Source organism: Leopardus geoffroyi, chromosome A2 (assembly GCF_018350155.1).
Source record: "Leopardus geoffroyi isolate Oge1 chromosome A2, O.geoffroyi_Oge1_pat1.0, whole genome shotgun sequence".
NCBI lineage: Eukaryota > Metazoa > Chordata > Mammalia > Carnivora > Felidae > Leopardus > Leopardus geoffroyi.
The window spans coordinates 118,747,746-118,774,153 of record NC_059331.1 but is presented as its reverse complement, the minus strand read 5'-3'; the positions used below and the strand labels follow the sequence as shown (position 1 = coordinate 118,774,153).

At 46.0% G+C, this 26,408-nt stretch overlaps 1 long non-coding RNA gene across 1 annotated transcript in view; it reads left to right on the top strand.

Annotated features, from left to right (window-relative positions):
• LOC123606590 overlaps positions 1-25,131 on the top strand; it is a 44,574-nt gene extending 19,443 nt beyond the window's left edge. The window contains exon 3 of the long non-coding RNA XR_006716364.1: positions 23,869-25,131. This is a non-coding gene — a long non-coding RNA (uncharacterized LOC123606590). The remainder of the gene's footprint in view (positions 1-23,868) is intronic.
• Positions 25,132-26,408: the final 1,277 nt, after the last annotated feature.

Sequence of the window (26,408 nt, the reverse complement as noted above, 5' to 3'; positions counted from 1 at the left end):
AAGTTGATTCAAGGTCTTGGGACCATTTTTCACACAAGACCCCCGTTTATTAGTGGGGAGTGTGTTGTAGGGACACCTGGCCAGCACTTAATTTGACCTGGTAACATAGAAGCGAGGAGCCCCTTAATCTGTCCCCCCTGAGCCAGCCCTGCCCCCTGCTGACGTGTGCCTCATAAATTCAGCCATTGTGTCTGCGAGCGCCTTGGCTGGAGCTGGGTTTATGAGATATCACGGTGCTGTGCTGTGCACCTGTGTAGCTGAGAGCAGAATGTTCGCTTCGGGGGTGGAAAAAAACCAAACGAACCCAGACCCTGGAAGGAATTCAAGCACGATCCCCTTTTGTTAGCGGTAAAAGAGGAACACGCGGCCTGGAGTAACTTTGCGAAAGGTAATTGAAAGAAACTCACGAGTCCCTACTTCACATCCATATCCTTTAATCCTTTGGATAACATTTCACATGCCCAGCGAGGTAACAGGCATTCTTTTGCTCCCCCCACCAGCCAAGATTTTAACGCGACCCTCCGGTTTCCTCCCTTCCCGCTGCCTTTGACCTGGCCACAACTAGGATAGGAGCTACACTGCGGGATTGCCTCAAAATAGAGCACTTGGCAGAAATGCTCTTTTGAATGTTGCTGTTCTCCTGTATGAATCAGAAATCCCCAGGTCTAAGCGCATAACCCTTTCCACGCCATGGCTGTGTGTCGGCTTCCAAAGAGCAGCACATGTCACCCCGGCAGGCAACAGAGCAAGGATCCCTTGGCTGTTTTATGTTAGCGATCTGTGGCTCAAATAGGAGCCACCCCAGTCAGGAGGCCGTGTGGTCCAGCAGACAAAGCACTTACAACGAAGGGAGAGAGTCTTGAGATGCAGTCAGCCTGCTGCTTCACCTTAGGTCAATTACTTTCCTGTGTTTCAATTCTTTTTTCCACCGGTATTGCGGGAACAACATCTATTCGCCCAATTCCTAGGATGCTGCGAGAATTAAATTACATAGGAACAGCAAAATAATTTGGCTTCATTGGAATTGGGCATCGCCTGAACCTGAATGGAATGAATGTGCAATTCTTAATGGCTTCCATCTTCTGGCCAAGCTGCCTTGGGACCAGAACAATAGGCCAGGTCTGGATGCACAGGGAGGGGGCCGCGGGACCAAAGAGAGGCCGTAAGCAGAACGTGTTGCATCTGATTGCACAGAAATGCCGCAGTGTCATTGACACCAACAGCCCGAGTTCCCCACTCAGCAAAGACATCGCGGATTCCAGTGGGTGTTGACAGGGAAGAGGGAACATAGCTCTGAGTAGCAGAAACTTTATTATAATTATCATCGTGATGGGTTTGGATTAGATTGCCATCTCTGGCCCTCCAAATTGTTCATCCACTCGAGACTTTGAATCTGGAAAGTCTGGCACAGACAAACATGCACCTGAGTAAGAGAGAGTGCCTCTGCTGTCTGTTTCTCTCTCTCTCTCTCTCTCTCACACACACACACACACACACACACACATACACACACACACAAACGCATGTGCACACAATGTCTGTAAGAAAGAGCACTAATAAGCCCCACTAGTGTTCCCGCCGCTCTTGGAACCCCTCAGACGTGACCCCATGTCTGTTTGTGTGCACAATCATGGCGACCGTTTCATTCCATTTCATTCATTTCCACCTTGCTCTCTTCCTCTGCCTGGAATGTTCTTCCCCCAGATTTTTCCATGGCTGGCTGGCTCTTCCGGTTGTTCAGATCTCACTAAAATCTCACCTCTGTGGAGAGACTTTACCTGGCCACTCCCACCTCAAATAGCCTCATCTTGTTTCTTTCCACAGGACTTTACTCATCAAACCATTTATTCCCTGTGATATTTTTGTTGGCTCGTTTTCTGACTTCTTCCTGTGGCAGAGACAAGCAGGTACCTCCTGCCATTCATTCTTTCTTTGTTCTTTAGCAGCAGAACCCCAAATTTTAGCCAGGTATGTGGTCAGTCAGAACAAGACCACATATCCCAGTATCCCTGGCAGTGAGGCATAGCTATGTGTCTCCGTTCTGGTCAATCAAATATAAGTAGAGGTATCTTTAGAAGGAGGAGAAGCACTCTTTTTATTCTCTTTCCTTCTTGTTGGCGGGGATGTGAATGCGATTGCTAGGACTTAGGCAGCCACGTTGGACTCTGAGGTGAAAGCCTCATACTTAGGACACCAGAGCACCAAGATACTAGGCTCCTGCGTCTTTTATGGCATTATGGTGTGGCCCTACCAGCCCTGGGTCATGTCCCTCTGGACTTTTATGTGACCGAGAAATTAGGCTGTAACTTGCTAAAGCTATTGTTATGTCAGGTCTTCTGTCATTTGCAGCTAAACTGACTCCTAACTTCTAATGTCAATTTCTACCCCCACCTTCAAACCTCCCTCCCAAGAGAATACGAACTCTATAAAAATAAGGATCGTACTTGCCTTGTTCAGTGCCCTATGCCCAGCACTGGAATGACACCCACACATAGTAGTCATTTGGTAAATGCTTATTCAAGGAATAGCTTGCTCGTGTCTCTAATTTCTTCCCTCTACTGGCTCCTTTCCCTCTCTGCATTGCACTGTTTTAGTTTTCTTTTAACCTTCCTCAAATTTTCTTCTCCCTACATGTCCCTGAAATATACATGTTTCCCCAGTTTATGTCCTGGGCTGAGGTGGGAGGTACTAGGTATTTCCGTGTTGACATCTGCATTTCCACAGACCCCTCCAAGCGAAACCGCCCTCCCCACAGTCCAGCTATGGCCACGGACAGGAACACCTGCTCCCGACCCGCTTCTGATTGGATGGGGGTTATCAGGTGACCCAGTTGCAGGCAATCCATTGGCTTGTCAGAAACCTCCGTCTTTGCCTGATATCAAAGAATAAACTGTGCTCATGAGAGTGCCTCTACCGAGAATATTTTTCAATTTACATTTTAAATTTACTTTATGTGAAAAATACTGATAAATACATAAAAGAAAAATCACCCCCCCCCCTCAAATTTTGCCACTTGTAAAAGACATTATATACAGAGGTGAAATTTCTACCCCTTTCTTTTCCTGTGTCTGCCTAAGAAATCTTATCCCCTTGAGATAATCAGTATTGGCAGGTGCATGTTTTTCCTGATTTTTTTTCTATTTTTAAACAGACATCTGTATATATCTAGGTAGATGTATGGGTATTTGTGTGCGTTTATTATGTAGACTTATCCTCTGTATATTGGTCTGTACCATAGAATCTCTCTGGGCCAAGAAATGCAGATTTATCAGGGATTGATTGATCAGAATTCTTTGAATGGATGTCCCATAATAATATTCCACAATTCCCTGCTGATGCAACGTTCAGCATGCTGCAATAAACATCCTAGATAGATTTCCAAACTTCTGTGCTGAAAAGTGGGATTGCAGAGTCAAAGAGAATACGCTTAAATTTTTTAAAAATAAATATCATCAAATTAATCTCCAAGATGGTTACACCAAGTTTACCTTGCCACCTACGTATATGAGGATTCCCATTCCCTCATTCTCTCTTTAGCACTGACTGTCACCATTCTTTTTAACTGTGGTCACTTATTTAATAAAAGAATAGTATGTCATGACCTTTGTATTTGCACTTTTTCCTGTACTGGTGAAATTATCTCCAGAGAATGAGGCGTGGAGCTAGAGTTGAAAGGCTGTGCAGGGAGAAGCTGAGAGGTGTGAACCGCCATTTTGCGGAAGAAAGCAGGGTTGAGGTTCGGGGGAAGCAGAAGGCATGGGGACAGGAGGGGTCTGAAGAGGTGATGGAAACAATGGCAAGCCATGGGGGGAGGCGACGGGGTAGAGCCGCGGAAGTATGGTGCGTGGGCGGTACACTAGGTGACAGGCTGCACACACACCAGCTGTGCGGCCCTGGTGTTGCCTCAGAGACCTAGAACCTTCCTTCCCCCTTGTGCTTGTCCTTCTCATCCTCCTGCCCCCTGAGGCCTGGCTTTAACTGAGACCACTGTTTGGTTTGCTTTTCCTGGATATCCCCATTATTTGACATGAGAAAAGCCGCTGTCTTCTCACCTTCTCTCCGCTGTCCTCCATGGAGCTCTGAGACATCTGTTTCCTCCGTGTCAACCCCACTCAGCCCCGATGGTCCCCATATGTGCATCTTCTGTGCCAGCCTCCTGCTTCACATTTCTTTTGGCTGGCAGGATGGCTTCAACACAGTGTCTGGCTGGTACTTCAAGCTCAGTGTGTCCAAACCCACCCAGCTCTCCATCTACCCCCCAAATGGAATCATCTAGATTATCCTATGTCTCTGCTGATTCCCACCATACTCCTGGTCACAAAGACTTGGAACCGTAAATAAAGGCTTAAAAAAAAAATGTTATCTCCTCTTACACCTGCCCTTGTCTATTATTTTTTATTTTCTTTTCAATCGTGGTTAAAATACATATAACATGACATTACCACCTTAACCTTTGTTAAGTGCGCAGTTCAGTAGTGTTAGGTACATTCTCATTATTATGCAAATATCACCACCATCCATCTCCAAAATTCTTTTCGCCTTGCGAAACCGAAACCCTATACCCATCAAGCAACAACACCCATTCCCTACTCTGTAAAGACATTTGACCCTTCAGCGTCACCAAGGGTGGGGGCAAGATCACCCGTTTGTCTGCGGGATCTGCTCCAACACTGCCGTAGGCAAATAAGGCCACGGGCAAGAAAAGTTAAACGAGCGAATGCCTTATTTCATCCATGCAGTGCCTGGTAATTACTATTTACTCAGGGTCTAAAACCGTGCCGTTTATTTTTATTTCTCAAAACAACTCTCCGGTGGTGTTTGTTTTTTTTTGGTTGGTTTCATTGATGGGGAAACAGAGTCCCAGAGGTTAAGTAACAGCCTGGCTAACACAACCTATAAAAGGCAGGCTGGTGACACGGCCTGACACCAAATCTTCTGCTTCTCCCTGGCTTGCCTCTTCCTTGCGGCGGCCCCCTCGGCCACCTCCTGTGTCTGCGCCCTCACTGGCAGTCCGTAACCCCAGGATCGGGAGGCTCTGCTACGTCCCTCCTCTCCCCTCCCCGATCCTTCTGTGCTTGCTCCTGTGTCTCAGGCTTGCTCAGTCCCAGCTCTGCCCTGCTTGACTTCCTCATGTTTCTATAGACGTGCACATCCTCCCCGAATGAAGTTCAAGCTCACTGCCTGGCATTTGAACCCTCCCACGCAGGCTTCCAACTGCCTTCCCAGCTGCTGCTTCTTCGCCGTTGTCCCAGCCATGCTCCAACTTACATTTTCCTGCCTCTGTCCCTTTGTTTTTCTTATTTCGCATGTCCCAAATGCTCTTCTCCATGCTACCACCAAGAACTGTGTCCATTCGGTTTGCCATTGCTTCCCCAGGACCTCGAACAGCGTCTGACACAAAGTAGGCACTCAATAAAGTTTTACTGAGTGAAGGAATGAATGGGGCAATGCCTCCTACTATTTCAGGTGCCATTTCAGGTGCCACCCTCGTCAGGAAGCCATCTCCAATACTCCCCATACGACTGGGTGTCCTTCTTGGCCCCTCATTTGTTCTTATCTTTTCACATGTCATAGTCTGAACTAAACTAAATTTTTTGGCTACTTGTCTTAGCCTTTCAATTAGATTACAAGCTTCTTGAGACAGAGACACTGTGTTTTTAAACATTTCTATACCTCTCCCTGCACAGGCTTATGCATGTGAGTGCTTGTGTGTGTGTGTGTGTGTGTGTTCGCCCATGCACGTGCACACACACACACACACACCCCACAGACACAAGTGCAGTGCTGTGCATCCAACAGTGTCGCTCAACATGTGTTAGTTGATTTGAACTGAATCATCTTATCACCCTTCCTACCCTCTCTTCCTTCTGCAGGCGCCGGGACTTTGTCCCTCCTTTCCACCCCATTCCTGCCCTGGCCCCCACTTCTCCGTCGTGTGGCCACTACAGTGTTGCCAACTGGCACCCGCGGGCCAGAGGATAATTTACATCGGCTGTCATGCTATCAGCTCTCCCCACACAGTGCAACAGGTAGAGGATGAAAACGGATGCTTGCAAGAACCTTAAATGTATATGGCAGAGAAGGCTGCCAGGCCAGGAACGCGGTGGTAAGAATGTCCAATACAAATCTGACATCTGCTGGAATAATAAAACTGATGAGCATTTAGGGCACTTTTCCAAGGTGCCAGATACTACTTAAGTATTTTGCGTCCTCCCTGTAAACCTCCACCATCTCACCCTGTGAAATGACTATTATTATCTCCATTTCACAGCTGAGGAGTGACACAGAGAGGTTAAATAACCAGCCCAAGATCACACAGCTGGTAAGTGTCAGCACCTAAATTCAAACCACAGAGGCTGCCAAGGGGAGACTGAACTTGTCAGGGGAGGAACGAGATGGTCCACCAAGGGCTTCAGGGAGAAGAGAAGTTCAAGACAAGCATTTGCTGTGAATTTGGGGGAGGTGTGTACTTGAAGGGGACCATGGTCGCTTTGCTTGCGTCTCCAAACTTACCCGGGGGCTGGTCTTTCAATAAACGAACGCTGAGTGAGCTAGAGTGGCATCTCCAGATAGATAGATCCTTCCTGGGGAAGCCAGACCCAAAATCACCCCCGTGCTTCTCCAGGGGCATTTCAAAGTAGAACATTGCGTTTGAAAAACACTCCTTTCTATGAGGCACTTAGAGCACTTCCTAGATCGTAGGTAATTAATCCATGGAACACCCTGGGAGGAGTGGGAACAGGAGCAAGAAATATTGCCTTCCTTTGACTGATGGAGAAATTAAGCACAGAACCAGTCAAGTGCCTTTCTTGATGTGATATAGGAAGTCGGTGGAGGACGCAAGGAGACTAATTCTCCTCCTGGCTCAGCGTTTTGTCCTAACAGCTCTGCTGGGGTGGGAACGACCCCATGCACACTAGCTGGCCATGAGGCTTGAACGCAGAGCCATGGCCCAGATTTCCCAAGGACTAAAACATTTATTTTATCTGATGTTCAAACCCAAAAGTCCTCATGAAAAGATATTTAAAAATAAATAATCATAATCACCGCTTTCAAGTTAACCTAAGGTTACACCTCTCATTCATTCTGCCGGGGTGGTAATATGTGTTTGTTTCCTAGAACAGTGCGAGGCACATAGTAGGTGCTTGCTAAATGGTTACTGAATAATGAGTTTCTTTGTTCGTATATTTCACGTTGGTAAGATCAGTTGGAGTCCTATTTTAATGACTAGGTGAGCCTAATTTTAAAATATCAGAGTGAGGGGCGCCTGGGTGGCTCAGTCGGTTAAGAGTCCAACTTGGGCTCAGGTCACGATTTCCCGATCCGTGAGTTCGAGTTCCGTTATCAGGCCCTGTGCTGACAGCTCAGAGCCTGGATCCTGCTTAAGATCCTGTGTCTCCCTCTTTCTCTGTCTCTCCCCCATTCGTGCTCTCTCTCTCTCTCTCTCTCAAAAAATAAACATTTGGGGGGCGCCTGGGTGGCGCAGTCGGTTAAGCGTCCGACTTCAGCCAGGTCACGGTCTCGCGGTCTGTGAGTTCGAGCCCCGCGTCGGGCTCTGGGCTGATGGCTCAGAGCCTGGAGCCTGTTTCCGATTCTGTGTCTCCCTCTCTCTCTGCCCCTCCCCCGTTCATGCTCTGTCTCTCTCTGTCTCAAAAATAAATAAATGTTAAAAAAAAAAAATTTAAAAAAAAAAAATAATAAAAAAATAAACATTTGGGGCGCCTGGGTGGCGCAGTCGGTTAAGCGCCCGACTTCAGCCAGGTCACGATCTCGCGGTCCGGGAGTTCGAGCCCCGCGTCGGGCTCTGGGCTGATGGCTCAGAGCCTGGAGCCTGTTTCCGGTTCTGTGTCTCCCTCTCTCTCTGCCCCTCCCCCGTTCATGCTCTGTCTCTCTCTGTCCCAAAAATAAATAAATGTTAAAATAAATAAATAAATAAATAAACATTAAAATAAAATAAAATAAAATAAAATAAAATAAAATAAAAGTAAAATAAAATATCAGACCGAGTGTTTGCATGTCAGTGATGATAATGATAGTAAATCTTGACCTATTGCCTGTGAGGTTTTACTGGTGATAATTTTTTTCTAAACCTATGTCTCTTAAATGACTCTCTTTTTTGATTAGCCCACTGCTCTATCAGGAGGCCACCTAGAATTAAGGGTATAGTTGTAGCCATGGATTAGTATGACATAAACTAATTCACTAGGGGTTCGCCTATGCTCTGTTAGTATAGGGTTCAATTTGACCAATGGATGCTGACCTTTCTCCTGAAGAACTCTCAAGTCTGATTTGAAACCTCTCCCTAAGTTACATTTCTAAGACTAATCTGCATTATCGATAGAACACAGTTTTCCACACCAAGCCAATCTTTGGTCTAGCCTCTACTTAAGCAGTGCCCAAGAAGAGGAGCATCAATTCAATTTCATTATATTTTGTCCTTCCTCCTCCACCTCTTCCTCTAAAAACAATCCATTTTGGGTGACGTCCAAAGAGAACTGTGATAAAGGGCTATGATGATGGCAGGTCATTACTATCGTCCATTGGTAACTCCCTTTCCCCTCCTTCCAGGTGCCTGGTAGGATTTCATGTCCCCATCTCTTTGCATGTGACTTGCTTTGGCCAACGAAACGTGAGCAGACATGATGTGTATCGATTCCCAGCGGAAGTCTCTAAGACTTTAGGTCTTGCAGGTGCATGATTTATATGTCCCCATTTCTTTGCTCTGGTGACTGGCGACATTCTAGATGGCGGAACCCTGAGTGAGGACAGAATGGGATAGAGCTGCCCCACCACCTGAGAATACTCACATACCTGAGTGAGAAATAAACCTGTACCATTTTACGCCGCTGAAATTTTTGTTCGTATTGGAGTATAACCACACCCACCCTGACTGGTAAATGATATTTCAAATCATCACACTCTGCTTTTGAAAATGTAATTCCATCTCCCCGACCCCCTCGGCATCCCCACAACCCATCTCTCTCTCTCTTTCCCTTTCTTCTAGAAATTATACTCTTACTTGGCAGATGCTGTTATGATTCAAACAAATTCGATATCCAATAGTTTGGGTTTTTTTTTTTTTTTTTTTTTTTCTCATCAAGAGAATGATAGACCTCAGAGACTAGAGGCTTTTATCCTAGGGACCCACGGTCCTAGAGGTAAGATTCTTCTTGTTGGAGGGCCCAGCGTGTGACTGGAGCTTTGAGCGATGCAGTGAGTGCGTCAGCCGCCCTCCGTCTCCAGTGACAGCACAATGTATCTCAAGGCCAGGACCAGCAGCTGTCGTCTTCTTGTAACAGTCACACCTTGCTCATCTGTTTAAAGCGGTTACCCCTCCTGCATACGAGAACGAGCTCATTCAGTAAATATTAGAGTTTCGGTGAGCAAGAGGCCTGAATTCTAGCCACTGCCTTATGACTCTTTTCTAAACCCAGTTTTCTCATCTGTAAACTAGGGATGATAGGACTCATTGCCCACTACTTAAAAATAGTATGTGTGCATTGTTTAGACCCGGCGAAAGGTGACTAGCATGCTTCTCATGGAACACGAGCCCCTGACCAATATCTACAGCGCCTCTCCTGGAAAACCAGCTCCTGAACAAGGCAAAAAGATCGGTTTTGAGCAATTTGAGTCATCTGATCAAACAAGTCTCTACTAAATCACTGTTTTAAATATTACTAGACTTTTTTTTTTTTTGAAGCAGTTTTAGATTTACAGAAAAACTGAGAAGTACAGGGAGTTCCCTCAAACCCCATCTTCCCCTGCGCAGTTCTTCCTGTGATCCACATCTTGCATTAGTGTGGTGCTTTTGTTGTAATTGACAAACCAATATTGACACGTTATTATTAACGAGAGTCCATAGTTTGTATTAGAGTTCTCTCTGTGTTCCATGGTTCTATGGGTTTTGACAAATGCATGCTGTCATGTATCCACCGCTGTGTGTTTCACTGCCCTAAATATCTCCTGTACTCACCCTATTCATTCCTCCCTCTGCCCCCCAAGCCCCCGGCAACCCCTGATCTTTTCACCATCCCTATCGTTTTGCTCTATCCAGGATGTCACATAGCTGGACTATTACAATATTTAGGCTTTTCACACTGGTTTCTTTCGCTTAATAATAGGTATTTAAAGTTGCTTCGTGTGTTTTCGCGGCTTGATAGCTCATTTCTTTTTATTTCTAAATAGTATTCTATTGTGTGGATGTACCTTAGTTTGTTTATTCATTTACACCGAAGGGCATCTTAGTTGCTTCCAATTTTTGGCAAACTTTAATAAAGCTGCTATACACATCTGTGTGCAGGTTTTCGTGTGGACACAAGTTTCCAGCTTATTTGGGGAGAGACCAAGGAGGACAAGTCCTGGATCATATGGTAAGAGTATGTTTAATTTTTTAAGGAAGTACCAGACTGTCATCCAAAGTGGCTATACCATTTGCTATGAATGAGAGTTTCCATTGCACCGTATCCTTGTCAACATTTGATGTTGTCAATACTCTGGATTTTAGCCACTTTAATAGGTGTGCAATTATATCTCACTGTTGTTTTAACTTAGAATTCCCTCAAGATACATGATATCGAACGTATTTTCATATACTTACTTGCCATTTTTTATCTTCTTTGGTGAGGTGTCTGTTCATATTTTTTTGCCCACTTCTTAATTGGGTTACTTGTTTTCTTACTGTTGAGCTTTAAGGGTCCTTTCCATATTCTGGATACAAGTCTTTATAAGATATGTGTTTTGCAAAAATTTTCTCCTGGTTTGTGCCTTTTTTTTTTCCACTTTCTTTATAGTGCCTTTAACAGAGCAGAAGTTTTTAACTTTAATTAAATTTAACGGATCAAGTTTTTCTTTTGTGGATCATGTTTTTAGTACTGTATCTAAAAACTCATTGCCAAACCCAACGTCACCTAGATTTTTTTCCCCTACGTTATCTTCTAGAAGTGTCGTAGTTTTGCATTTTACTTTTAAGTCTCTACTCCATTTAGAATTACTTTTTGTGAAGAATGGAAGGTCAGTGCTTAAATTCATTTTTAAAAAAAATAAAATGTGTTGCTCAGGTCGGACTATTTTATTGAGTACTGGATCCCATACTTTCCACTGACGAAACACAGCAGAATGAGGAAATATTTATTTCTTCGTGAGGGACCCTTCCCTTACTAGCCAAGTAGAAGCCTGGGGTCTTAAAATGGTAAACTAGGGGCGCCTGGGTGGCGCAGTCGGTTAAGCGTCCGACTTCAGCCAGGTCACGATCTCGCGGTCCGGGAGTTCGAGCCCCGCGTCGGGCTCTGGGCTGATGGCTCGGAGCCTGGAGCCTGTTTCTGATTCTGTGTCTCCCTCTGTCTCTGTGCCCCTCCCCCGTTCATGCTCTGTCTCTCTCTGTCCCAAAAATAAATAAAAGTTGAAAATAAAATAAAATAAAATAAAATGGTAAACTAGTCTGTGTGGCCCAAACTTTTGTATTTCACTTGACATTAAGATAGTGACCGGCTATCTTAATGGGAAATTAAGAAAGGGACCAGCAACACACCTCAGCCTCAATTTCTCTACCTAGTGACCACAGAGTTACCATTCTCATACCTCAGTGCTTAATGCTAGGGACCCAGGAAGCCAATGTGCTAAGATACCCCAACCCATGTGCTGTGGACCAGACATAGTGCGACTCGATCAGAGAAACACCTTCCAGATTCCGGGAGGCAAATCTTCCTGTTTTGATTTGTTATGGATAGGTTTTTTTGGTTTTTTTTTTAAACTTTTTTTTTTTTAATGTGTATTTACTTTTGACAGAGAGAGAGAGACAGAGCATGAGCAGGGGAGGGGCAGAGAGAGAGGGAGACACAGAATCCGAAGCAGGCTCCAGGCTCTGAGCTGACGGCACAGAGCCCAACGCGGGGCTCGAACTCACAAACCGTGAGATCGTGACCTGAGCCGAAGTCGGTTGCTCAACCGACTGAGCCACCCAGGTGCCCCTGGATAGGTTTTTAAAGTAAGCTATTTGAAGCACCCCTGTCCAGAGTGTAACAGCAAATCTAACAAATAAGTTCCCAGAATTGGTCTTGTCTACACCTGTACTTTTCTGCTCGGCCGGTACTCAGCTTGCCAGGTAACAGGGTGACCTGGAACAGCTCTCTCTTTTCCGTCAGTACTGCCTCTCCCTGGGGCCGGCTTCTCTTTCCTGGCACTTGGTTCCAGGATGGCCTGCTTGCTTTGCTTCAGTGCTCTCTGAAGAGCTAGTGTTGAAAATAGCCAGTGTTGTTGTACTTCACGTACACCCACGGGCTCATTTGCTGAAGCTTTCAAACTTGCAGGCCATTTGACACATGGACCAGGAAGCCTGATGACCCACCTCTGGGTTGCACGTATCGACATAGACTCACCCTCTCACCAGGGCATTCGCTCCTGAAATTCCCTGTTCCCGGGACTAAAGCACCTTTTTGAAACATCAGAGTCAAAACTCCTTATCTCAATGATCTGACCTGAAAACCAATGCCCATCCAAGCATCTCGCTCTGTAAAACAGGACTAATAAATGCCCACAAGGCTGCTGCTTTGGGTAATATGACGGAAAAGTGTTTGGAGTTCTTCGGAGGAAAAAGGATATTTAGGGGCTAAATTGCATTACAGTCAACGGAGTAAGAACAGAGTTTTTTTTTTTTTGTTTTTTTTTTTTCAACGTTTATTTATTTTTTTGGGACAGAGAGAGACAGAGCATGAACGGGTGAGGGGCAGAGAGAGAGGGAGACACAGAATCGGAAACAGGCTCCAGGCTCTGAGCCATCAGCCCAGAGCCTGACGCGGGGCTCGAACTCCCGGACCGCGAGATCGTGACCTGGCTGAAGTCGGGCGCTTAACCGACTGCGCCACCCAGGCGCCCCAAGAACAGAGTTTTTAAATTGCAAGATCTGGTGACAGTTTCTCCAGTGAAACTAGTTGTTAGAGCACATGAATTTCAATTTCCAGGTCAAACATGCCTAAGCTGTTCTGCAGGAGTTTATGGCAGGCTTCTGATGTAAGTTCTGTGATTTGATTTTATTAGTTTCTGGCATTGGGTCCTGTATTATGAGCAATTCTTATAAAACATACTTGGGAGTTATTCTTTTCCTTTGAAGAATATGATACTGAAACAAGTTTTTAATAAAGTGTTTTGAAAAGGCAACAGGTTGAAAAAAAGCTGGGCAAAGAGTCGAGCTAGTAATGAACTGAATGTGTCTCTAATTATGTTGAATTTACAAGTAATAGAATAAGGCAGGGTTGGCAATTACTTTTGAGTGAAATTGTGTGCCTGAAGGAAGAAAAAGCTTCCCTTAAAGTTAGGGAAAATGAGGGGCGCCTGGGTGGTGCAGTCGGTTAAGCGTCCGACTTCAGCCAGGTCACGATCTCCCGGTCCGGGAGTTCGAGCCCCGCGTCGGGCTCTGGGCTGATGGCTCAGAGCCTGGAGCCTGTTTCCGATTCTGTGTCTCCCTCTCTCTCTGCCCCTCCCCCGTTCATGCTCTGTCTCTCTCTGTCCCAAAAATAAATAAACGTTGAAAAAAAAAAAATTAAAAAAAAAAAAAAAAGTTAGGGAAAATGAAAAAAAGTGCTGTATCATTACATTTTTTTTGAAATATCTTTCACTTTAGACCTCCAAAGGTCTAATCGGTTCAAAAACAGATTCCCAATAGACATTTTGTCGAAACGGATGGTTTTCTGAAACCTGAGTTTGGTTTTGATCTTTTTTTTTTTTTCACACGTGAAGCCTTGAGTATGGACATCTCCTTGCTATGTAGTCTTAAAGCCCATGGATTTTCAAGGTGGTGCCCCAAAGTAAGATTCAGAAAGTGATTAGAAAACGCTCGATAGAATGCTCACACACCACGCTGGAAAACTCAAGACTTACACGAATTCGAGCCTTCCGATAAAACAACTTAAGTGGATGTATAAATAATTCATCTGATGCCCACAGAACTGCCTCAGCATCATTCGTCTCTAATAAGCCAAATCCACAAATGAATAGGGCGCGGGCTGGCATCGGGGCTCGTGTCTCTCACCATGTGACTCTGAATCGGACCCCATCTTAACCAGAGAGCAATCCATCATTTGAGCAGGTAACAGGCTGGAGCAGGGAAGCCCTGGGGGTACGGGGTTTGCCTTCCCAGAATCACGCCATTCTCGCAGCGAGCTCAGGTCCTGTGTCTGCAGGTGCCAGCTGAGGTTCTGGGTGGCAGGACAACTGTGGGCCAGGACCCCTGAGGCCAACAGCTTTCTGCTTCAAGCAATTCGTTCTCTGTTGTTTAAATGCACACTTTGTGGTCCGAGAGCCTTCCATTTCATTCCCACAATACCGCACCAGGTTGGTATTATTATCCTTGTCCCTGTTCCGTGGGTAAGGAAAGCAGGATTTAGAAAGGTGTAGCATCTTATGCAATGGCCTGCGGCTAACCCATGGCAGAGCCAGACTTCAATTTAAACAGTCTGGGTTTCTAACTGCTAGACTATGTGGGGATGCTAGTGTCCTCCTAAGATGCCCAAGCTTAGAGACGTGTTCTGGAAAGTCCATGGGCACAGGAGTCAAGCAGCTTCACGGGTAAACTGAAGGGCAGAGAATTCAGTGGCTTAGTAGGATCACAAACGTAGTAAGTCAAGGGCGAGTTGGAGATCATTTGGGGGGAGCCGGCTTCCCAGGTGGAACAGCTGCTTCACGCGTGTGGGGCTGGTGTGTGACATGCACACGAGTGACCTCGCCAGAAGCAGGCATCACAGCGGAGGTTCCCATCTTGCCCTGTTCCCCAAGCACCTCCCTCCTGGGATTGGGCCTCGGCTTCCTCATCTATCATCTGAAGGGAGGTAGATTTTCAAGTCTTGCGTTCCGTTTCATCCCTCGAATTCGATAGCCACAGCAGCCAGGAAGGATGCTCCAATATGGAGGCAATCATACTTCACCCTGCTGGATACTGGGCTCTAGTGGTGTGACCCCAGTAGAAAGCTTACAGAGTGGTGGCACTGGTTTGTCTCCCGTCCCCATTCTCTGCCGACAGGCAAACATGACCTCCTCTCCCCCCGCCGCCCACTCCCAATGATAAAAGGACTTGGGGAGGCTTAAACTAAAGTATTATGGCTTTTCTCTAACTGCTCACTACCATCTTGGGCGAAATTTGTGCTTATACGTGAATGACTCTATACTCTTTTATCCTTCCCTGGAGCCATTTCATCCACCAGATTATGAGTCCTTGACTTAGGAAGTGAGATTTTACCTTTAACGTCCTAGAAAATCGCTGTAAGATACGTCACAAGGATGAAACAAAGTCATTTTTACCTGAGGCTTTGATAACCCTTTTAGTCAGATGCTTTTGCATAAAGTATAATCCTGGGCGAATTTACTCTGCCAGGAGTTAATGCATTTAACAACGACGCATTATGGCAAACGCCACTGCCTGTCAGGTGTTTAACATCAGGATCATAAAGAACCTGTCTGCTCCAAGTCTGCTTTATCTCTCCTCTCCTCCCGGCAGATTGGCATTTGCTTCTGTTTTCTCAATCTGTGGATAAAAGACCAGAGGATTGCTTCAGGATTTGGACTTCTGTGTAGAACTGCATCAGCGTCGCAAGCCCTAAGACATCCTTCATTTCCTTACCAAAATCCAATGCAATTTGTATTCTGATTTCAAAGATCCCATTCGAGGTGACCTTTAGGATGACCCCTTAAAATAACCGACATGCCAGACCGCAGATCCCCATAGAGGCAGGGTCATTGTTTGTCTCTTGATGTATTCAGCGGTCTGCATTCTAATGTTTATGTGTCCCCAAATAGTTTTATGATATATCATCATTCTTATCTTCGGCATTCTGATGCCTGTTTTCTTTACTTTATCTGTTAAGCAGAAGTATATTTCGTGTTCAAAGCGATACATCATAAAGGTAGAAAAAGGTGAACCCTTTGATATATTACAAGTCTCTCATAGCATGAAATAACTATTGCCTATTATTTTCCTCCTGACGTTTTTATTTTTAAGGGAATTTCACTTGATTTGTGGTGCTGACACCTCTGATATGTTGTTTCCAGTGACCTTACATCCAAAATCAGTCGCGTGTGACATTTGATGGCCCAGATAAAAAACATTAATGGTGGAAGAGAGGGTTTATTTTCCTGGTCATAAATTAAGTTTAAATAACTCTGAATTTATTTTAAACTCTCCAGTACTTTTTACTGTCCAAGCAATAAATGTATTTATTACTGGGGGCCTTCCTGGGTTTCCAACACAGAGCCCGGCTGCTTTGATTCCTTTCCTTCTCCCTCACAGAAAGCTCATCTCACCTGGAAAGGCCGATTGGCACAAACCGTTCTCTAATTTCCACCAGCAGGGATCGGAGAGAGGGCTGCTTATCGGAGGGGTAAACCAAAAACGTTTTTGTTGCCGATCAGCTTAAGAAAAGGGGGAGTTCATAAAATACTCGCTGATGCGGGTAATCCAGTCCTGAACGAATTCTGTTCAGGAATTAGAAGTAGAGACCCAGGCGGGAGCAGTCACGGCCCGATCCCTCTACAGCCTCGTGTAAGGGCTTATGTTCCGTCCTGATGTAATTTTCACAGAAGGGGAAGCCCATTTCCTCATTTTGATCTTTACAACTTTCCATCTTTATGTGTATGTTTTTTGGTACTCACTCGCGAGATGTATCGTAAAATTGTGTGGAGGATTTCTCAGTAGAAAACATTTTATGATTTAAAATTTTCTATCTGTATGTTTGAAAATTGCCTTGTATATTTTTTATTGAGATATAATTCACATACCATAAAATTCGCCATTTTAAAGCGCACAGTTCAGTGGTTTTTAGTATATTCACAAGGTTGTGGAACCGTCACCACTGTCTAATCCCAGAACGTTTTCAGCACCTGAAAAAGAACCTCCTGTACCTGTTAGCAGCCACTCAGCACTCCTTCCTTTGCCTGGCCTCTGGCAACCACTAATGTACCTTCTGAGTCTGTGGATTTGCCTCTTCTGGACACTTCACAGAAATGGAATCACAGGGGCCTCCTGGGTGGCTCAGTCGGTTAAGCGTCTGACTTCGGCTCGGGTCATGATCTCGTGGTTTGTGAGTCAGGCTCTGTGCTGACAGCTTGGAGCCTGGAGCCTGATTCGGATTCTGTGTCTCCTCCTCTCTCTGCCCCTCCCGTGATCATGCTCTGTCTCTGTCTCTCAGTAATAAATAAACGTTAAAAATTTTTTTTTAAAAAAAGAAATGGAATCATACAATATGTGACTTTTTGAATATGGCTTTTTAAAAAAGTGTTTATTTATTTATTTTGAGAGAGAGAGAGAGAGAGACAGAGCGCAAGCGAGGGAGGGACAGAACCGAAGCAGGCTCCAGGCTCCGGGCTGTCAGCACAGAGCCCAATGTGGGGCTCGAACCCATCAACCACGGCAAGTTCATGACCTGAGCCGAAGTCGGATGCTTAACTGAGCCACCCGGGTGTCCCTGAATATGGCTTTTTTTATTTAACATGTTTCCAAGATTCATCCATGTTGTGGCCTATACCAGCACTCATTCCTTTTTGTAGCTGAATAATATCCCATTATATGGTTATACTACATTTTCTTTATCTGCTCATCAGTGGATGGTTTTTTATTTAAAATTCCTGTCAAAAGTTGCCTTATACTTGGGGCGCCTGGGTGGCGCAGTCGGTTAAGCGTCCAACTTCAGCCAGGTCACAATCTCGCGGTCCGGGAGTTCGAGCCCCGCGTCAGGCTCTGGGCTGATGGCTCAGAGCCTGGAGCCTGTTTCCGATTCTGTGTCTCCCTCTCTCTCTGCCCCTCCCCCGTTCATGCTCTGTCTCTCTCTGTCCCAAAAATAAATAAAAACATTGGGAAAAAAAAATTAAAAAAAAAAAAAAAGTTGCCTTATACTTAATTCCTTGAGTATTGGTCCTGTTTGGGATATTTAAAAAGTTCGACCTTTGAAAAAAAAATGCTATAAAGTATACGCTATTTTAATATCTTCAGTAATAACAACCACACATCACTTGTTGATTATGTATGAATTTGATCTGGCCACAAAATGGGAGGGAACTAGAATCTAAGCAGCTCTTAATTATATGAGTAGGGTAGAAAAACAATGAGTCGTTTACTAAATCCAAAGTCACATTTAAAGATTACACGTGGTTCTTGAATATATGGAATGCTGTTTAAATGGCTTTTCACAAAAAGCGGCCACCTGATCCCTCTTGGGACCTCAGGACACTTTTCCTTGGAGTACAGCGACATCCCATACATGTTTATCCTTCGCTGGACTGGAAATTCTTTGTAGGCAGGAGCTGTATCTGCTTCATTTTTACCTCCAGAGCCCCAACAAAATGCTTTGCGGGTACAAGGCACTCAGAAAGCAAAAACTTGATGAATTAAACTGTACACTCTTTTGCTCTCTGTGCTCAGTGAGAAAAAAAGAAGAGACTTCCAGAAAGCATTCTGATCATTGCCAGTTGGCTTCCCTTTACCATTTATGTAGAGAGAAGTAAACAGTTCACACTTGTGTGGCTTGATAAATGTCCACAGAGTGAAGCTACCTGTGTGACCACCACGCAGGTCAAAAACCAGCCCCTGCGCCCCCCCCCACCCCCCACCGCCCCGCCAGCCCTTCTCTCCAAAAGCAACCACTCTCACTTGTAACACCATAGGTGATTTTGAACTTTACATAAATGGACCTTTCTCTTATGCTCATGACATCTTCAAAATAAGGATAAAAAGCAAAGTTGGCAGACTTATAAATAAGCATATGCATGATATACAATCTTTAGATTCTAGGCAGCAAAGACTGAACTAATCTAAAGGGCAGAACACAATGCCCATTTTCACTTCTGACTATACTGAATTAAAAAAAAATCTCTCATGATTTCTTACATTTTAATGATCATTCGTTAAACTGCTTAACCTTCTGAGCATAGAAAAGTGTGAAGTAAGCCATGTTTGCCCATTTCCTTTCACCTTGGATATTTCTACTTGCATCCCTTCCTTCTCTCAAGGACTTTGTCTTTGTCTGGGCCACTGTCACCAAAATACCATAGACCGAGTGGGTGGCTTGGAAACAACAAGTATTTGTTTCTCACAGTTCTGGAAGTTGCAAAGTCCGAGATCAGGGGACCTGCAGATTCAGTGTCTAGTGAGGGTCTGCTTCCTAGTTCGTAGACAGATGGTGGGCAGTCTTCTCACTGTGCTCTCAAAGGGAAGAAGGGGTAAAGGAGGCTTTATAAGGGGACCAACCGATTCTATTCACAAGAGCTCTTCGCTCACAATCTAATCAATTCCTCAAAGCCCCACCTTTATTTATTTTTTTTTTCAACGTTTATTTATTTTTGGGACAGAGAGAGACAGAGCATGAACGGGGGAGGGGCAGAGAGAGAGGGAGACACAGAATCGGAAACAGGCTCCAGGCTCCGGGCCATCAGCCCAGAGCCCGACGCGGGGCTCGAACTCACGGACCGCGAGATCGTGACCTGGCTGAAGTCGGACGCTTAACCGACTGCGCCACCCAGGCGCCCCAAAGCCCCACCTTTAAATGCCATAGTTTCAGCATACGAATTTGGGGGAAACACAAATATTCCGTCTATAGTAGACTCCTTCCTAGTTCCATTCCTCGGAAGTCATTGCTGGTCAAACAGCAAAGTGTTCAATAACAACTATATTGGCCACCTCTTCCTAGCAGGTCTCTCAGTATTTGAAAGGACGTGCATCCTCAGGAGGCACTAGAGTTGGGATGGTGTTGCTGTAAGCCTGGGTGTCCTGAGAACAGGGAGCTCAGAGGAATAAGCATCCGAGTTCAGCGAGTCTTGTGACAAAGTCTATCCTGTTATCCTTGAGGACCAGAGGGAGAAATGTGTGACTGGCAGAATAACAGCCTGACACCGAACGGGGAAGTAAAACTAATTCACCAGATGACAGAATTATGACGCAAAAAGGTCTTGACGGTCTGGAGCGATAGCCTCAAACTCACTGAATTTAATGGTGATAAACATAAGGTTCTGTTATCGAGATAAATAACTAATGACACACCTACAGGATGAGAGAGGCTGACTGACATCCATTCGGGTGTAAAAATAAGTCCCAAGGATTTCAGTTGATTATAAGGGCAACATGATGTGACTGCCAACATACTACTTTAATCACAGGAGATGATGAGGCCACTGTTCCTCTTTTTTTCTGCCATAGTCAGAAGCATCTGGTGTATTTTATTTGCTTTCGAGCATCACATTTAAAAAGGAAGATGGTAAAACTCGCGAGGGTTAAGGAAGGAGGAAAGGATAATAAATGGTGGGGAAGCCCAGGGAAGATACCAGGAATGATGGGAGGGGATGGGCATCCTTAGTCCCAGGTGGTCTACAGCTCTCTCACATCTGAAGGGAGGTGAGAGGTAGCACGGAGGGGAGCTGCTAACTTAGGTATGACCTCAGAAGGCATCTGGCCTTTTTGCAAGTTGTGAATGGGCTGGGACCAGATGATCACTAAGTTCATTCCAGGAAAAAAAAAGCTATGAGTGTTATGCCCCGTAGAAACCAGAGATGTATGTGGTTCAGTCGTAGAGTAGTATCCCACTCAAGAATAGTTTAGCAGCCAGACTTCATTAAAAACCAATGCGGGTGAGGGGCGCCTGGGTGGCGCAGTCGGTTAAGCGTCCGACTTCAGCCAGGTCACGATCTCGCGATCCGTGAGTTCGAGCCCCGCGTCGGGCTCTGGGCTGATGGCTCAGAGCCTGGAGCCTGTTTCCGATTCTGTGTCTCCCTCTCTCTCTCTGCCCCTCCCCCGTTCATGCTCTGTCTCTCTCTGTCCCAAAAATAAATGTTGAAAAAAAAAAAATTAAAAAGAAAAAAAAAAAACCAATGCGGGTGAAAACTTAACTTTTCTCAAAGGACACTCTATTTACCCCTCACTCATTGTGATCCAGCCACCTCCCGCTCCTCTGCTACCTTAATCCTTCTAAAAGCCCCCAGAAGAAAACTAGCATTTGTCAAACACTTGAGCCGTGCCGGATCACTTTGACGCGTAGGGTCTCATTTAATTTTCCCAGGAACCCTGCAAAAGATACATGATGATGACGATGATGATTTTATGTGTGAGAAAAGGCCTCTCGGAAAGCATCATTGGCCCAAGGTCACGGCTGGTCGGGGAAGCCCGGGATTTGAATGGAGGCCTTTCTCTCCCCGTGGCAGCAGCCTCACAGAGCTTAGCTGCGTTTGTCTGAAGTCAGCCTGTCCTGTTGGCCATGGCTGACAGATCTGGCTCTGTGCTTCCGGCCTGGCTTTCGATCTAGGGACAGAGAAACAGGCTGATGTCATGTGGCAGCGTGTTTTTTCCTAAGAGAACCTTTCCCCTGTTCTCTAGTTTGCCCTTCCGTGTCAGTATTCCTCTGCTTCCGGCCTTCTCAATGTCCAAAGTGCAGATGAGCCCTTCTCATACTCACCGAGAAACGCAGTGTAGAGTGAGCTGAGCCAAAGAGCAAGGACTCTGGGTGACAATTTTGCATTTCCTTTAGGCCGCTGCCAACGCCAGATGCTTGACCCGCCCCTAGTTCCTTCGTCTTTCAGGTACGTGGCTAGCTCTTCAGTCTCACAAAGGCCTCTCCAGAATCAACCAGAGACATAGGAGGTGTTTTCAGTTAATTATATCATGGCGGATAAGGCGTGCTTCAGGGGTAGGACAGTAGGCTCCAGGGCACGTTGGCCCTAGCTGAGTCACAAGGTGACGCTCCTACGTGCGAAAGAAGATTGGCTGTCCACACGCAGTGCCTAGTTCCGTGCCAACAAATGTGTCTCCGATGAATAAGTGAATGAATGAAGGCATGCTGAGTGTCCTGCTCGGCCAACTCCCACCTGTCAGTGAGGCAGGCCGGGAAAGCTGCCGCTTCCTGCCAGCCTGAGTCTGCGGTGGCTCGAGAGAGTTCTGATTTTTGAGAGTCAAGGAGGAGGCGTATTGTACAAGGCATAGTAATTGTGTCCTCTTGTTCCTGAAATAATTTATTAACGGGGCAAAGTTGGTCCCAGTGTGTGCAAAAAAAAAAAAGAAGGAAAGCGAAAATAAAAAAAAAAGAAAATTTGATTCTACAGACCAGACCTCATCAGAGTCAGACCGAGGACAGCTTTGAAAAGTCTTTTAAGCACACCACATATGGAGAATTCTGAAGAGCCACGTCCATTTTCTTGTACCCATTTGATCCAGAGGAGAAAAGCCGTGCAAAGCATGCGTGGCAGAGGAAAATGGGTAATGGGGCAAGAAAACCCTATACAGTAAGAAGAAAAAGTCTGACCTTTTAGTGTCTTTATGGAAGAGGCGGTTCGGGTCACTGTCTCGGTGAAGGACAAAGCTTCAGGGAAGAAAGCTGACCTTCCCATGCCTGGGGCTGAATCTAGAGCTGAGCACTGTGGTGAGTTCCAGCGGGAAGGTCCCTCCCGTGCAGGAAGGCAACATCTCACTAGCGTGGGGCACTGATAAGGATCTGATAAGCTCTTTCATTCATTACTGATGGATACCTTCCGGAAGATCTCCGCAGACATAACACCTCGGCCAATTATGTGAAGCCCTTTCCCCCCCTGCTCTTCATCATTTACCCCAACACCCTTTCACTGCCAGGAATTCATGCTTTGTCCGTGGTCACCGACACTTCTGATTTTACTTGGAGGCTTGGGAGGGTTGGGAAGTGAAGGAGGAAAGAAGGAAGCCCTGGAGTTCGGTTGTCTCTTGCATTTTCAGCAGGACCGCCTGGTTGCTCACAGCCAGTAATGGTGAGCAAAAGGCTGTGAAAACCAGACCCCCCCCCCAACCCCATTTCAGACCCTCCCCCATCACCGACTAATTGATTAACCAAGGGTTCGTGAAGAGAATGATTTGATGAGGGTAATTTATAGAGATGGTATCTTTTGTCATCATTTGTCTTTGAAAACATAGAAGAAAACTACTTTCAAGAGGACATAGCCCGCCAACATGAGCAATGGCGGACGGGGCATCATCAGTTACAGCAGACTGCTCAATTTTGTACCTTTTCAGCCAGTCAAATATCCAATAACCACGAAGGGAGGGGAAAAAAAAAACCCCACATCTTCACTTTCTGTGTTTTAAACTTTTCCAGCACTGGCTTATGAAAATATTTGGGGTTGTTCACTGCTCTGCTCTCTGTAGCATAAACATTTATTTAAATGGGGCTGTCTCTAGTAATGAAGAATGAAGGAAAAACAATGGTCTGATTTTGACAAATTAACTTGTGATTTGGAGAGTCAGTGAAGCAGGGAAGAGACATTCCTAACTATACTAATTAAATGAGCTTGCAACATTTATTTTAATGCAATGGAACCAGCCATATGAAGATGAACATTTTAATTTATTTTGCAGTGACATTATGAAAAATCTCACTGCTGCAGATTATCTACAAAAACAAATCTCATCAGCATCTAGGTTTGTGCAGGAAATTTCCATCTTTCACACGAGCCTGACCTTCCCCAGTGGAAGCAAGTACGAACGAGCTAAGTTACTTGAAAAGTTTTTCTGAAGGTTGTCTTTCCACTGAGGCCGGGCTTTATGTTCAAATGACTTCTGTGCCAAACACATCCATTTTTCATGGTGTGGCGTAGATGAAAAATTCCGAATCCATTCTACGGGGAATGCAAATATAGCTCATTAGTTCTAAAACATTTTTCATGAAAGACTGCAGAGTATTCGCCAGCAGATGAGGCTGCATAGTGCCAGCCAAGAATGAACACCACATGTCCCACTAATTGTTTTTTAAAGTTGTTCCTTTCCTCTCTGGCACCCAGTAGCTATTGAAAATACGAAACAATATGAAAAATGGAGGGGGAGCCTCGCTTACTTTGACATTATTCTGTACTTGGTGTCTTGTCTTCCCCCCCCCCGCCATGCAGCTGTGTTCTAAAAGGAAAAGACACAGTTTTGTGGATGACTGAAGCATTTCTGCTTCTCCTAGAGACACACAGAGTGCATGTTGGCTGGAGAGTCAACTATTACCCGAAGGCAAGTTCTCTGGAGCCTTCTTCAGTGCCACAGGCTCAGAGGGTGGGCTGGCTGATACAGCACCAGGCAGACAAAATGGCCTCCTTCCAGAGAGGGGGTGGGTCGGCTGCTGGCTCCTGGCCACCACCTCAGCCAGCTTTAAGGAAGTCACACAGTCCAGAGATGTCTTCCAGACTGACATTCCCACTGGAGCTCTGCCAAGGAACCTCAGAGGAGAGCCAACCACCTCCCTTTCCCAGCCAGCACTGTCTTCTGGCTATGGTTGGAGGCCTGATGGGCACAAACCCCTCTTGCTACAGATCGTTTCCCTCACCCCGCCCCCACCCATTGTTTCTCACCTGGGGGGGGGGGCCTAAGATGGTCTAGCTGGACCACACTGCTCTGGGTAAACTTCAGTTCCCTGTGGGGGCTCTCTCTTCCTACCCACTCACCACAGAGGCTGTAAAGGAGGAGAGGCCACACCCTCCTGGAGGTTGGGCCAGTCTTCTTCAAGCGCGCTCAGTGCACACCAGTGCCCTTCATGGGGTCTACACTCACCGACAGGTGCTGAGCTCTCCAGCGTCCAGTTCCCAGCCTGCCAGAGCCTCCCAGCCTCGCTCCTTTTGCAACGTCCCTCTGAGCTCTTCCTTCTGCCCTGGGTGTAGGAAGTAGCTGAGAAGGCATTCCTCACCCCAGCACATCCTCTGCCCTTGGCATTTACAGGACTAGTGGCCACTGGCCCAGCAAACACACACGGCCTGAGGGGGAGGTGGGGTCCACCTGGGGAAGAAGGGTTTATGCTCCACCCTGACCACAGTAACCTCAGCAGGGTCTCAAGCCCCTACGCCGCCCGCAAGCATCGTGCAGTTACCTGGGCAGCTCCTTGGTCCCCTAAAGGGCCCAGAGCAGTCTGGATTCCGTCTGAGAAGCAGGATAGCCAGCCGTCCTCCCTTGTTTGGCAGGGTGGTAGGTGTCCACTGGGGAGGGTCACATTGCTGAAACGTTCTTCAGGATGGAAAGCAAGCCCCTCGTGGAATTATTCAGAAAGTAACTACATTATTGTCGTTAACTCAGCAAAGGACATTGCCTCCAGTTCGTTCGTTCCAGTTTGTGCTATCAGCTATTTGAGGAATGATTGTTTTGTGGAAAGAAATCACGGTGGTCTGGGCGCCTAGGTGGCTCGGTCGGTTGGTTAAGAGTCTTATTCTTGGCTCAGGTCATGATCTCCCAGTTCGTGGGTTGGAGCCCCACATCTGGCTCTGCTGACAGCACGGATCCTGCTTGGGATTCTCTCTTCCCTCTCTCTCTGTCCCTGCTCGACTCACACATGCACACACACTCTCTCTCTCTCAAAATAAATAAATAAACTTTTTAAAAAAATTTTTTTTTCAACGTTTATTTATTTTTGGGACAGAGAGAGACAGGGCATGAACGGGGGAGAGGCAGAGAGAGAGGGAGACACAGAATCGGAAACAGGCTCCAGGCTCTGAGCCATCAGCCCAGAGCCTGACGGGGGGCTCGAACTCCCGGACCGCGAGATCGTGACCTGGCTGAAGTCGGACGCTTAACCGACTGCGCCACCCAGGCGCCCCATAAATAAACTTTTAAAAAAAGTCGTGGTGCTCAAAAGAAATGCACAGTTTTCTCATGGCAGGGAATTGAAGTGAATTACAAGCAAATCCATCCATAGGACAAGGTATTCCCACTTCTCTCCTAACATCTCCTTACAAAAGCCAGATAAACCAGTTAAAGATTAGAAAGATCATAAATTACAGGGTAAGATGGGCCCACTTAGGGCTCTGTTGGGGCTCACTCAACCAATAGCCCCATGGAGAATTCCTCCAGCATTCTTTTTTTTTTTTTAATTTTTTTTAATGTTTATTTATTTTTGACAGAGAGAGAGAGATACAGAGCATGAGCGGGGGAGGGGCAGAGAGAGAGGGAGACACAGAATCCGAAACAGGCTCCAGGCTCTGAGCTGTCGGCACAGAGCCCGACGCGGGGCTCGAACTCACAGACGGCGAGATCATGACCTGAGCCAAAGTTGGACGTTCAACCGACTGAGCCACCCAGGTGCCCCATAATTCCTCCAGCATTCTAAGAGGTGATAGAACTAGGTGTCCTGGAATGAGCACGATACATTTGAATATGAGTCCTTAAAAACGTCTTAGAAACTGACCATCTGCAGACAGTGTCCCCTGATCTTGCCCCTTTAATGGCCCTCACTCCAGATCCCCGTCCAAGTCCCAAGACAGCCCGGCACAGGGCAGGCATTCAATCAATGTTTGTGAAACGACAAGGTTAGAAAATAGTCTTTGGGGGCGGAGGGAAAAAGCATGCAGGAGTGACAGTGGGTCTTGGCTGCAGGAGCTTCTTTGGAGGCTTCCAAACTCAGGAAGTACGGGTTCCTGTCTGGTCCAAAGCCAACCTACTGGCTAATAATTCCCAGTGC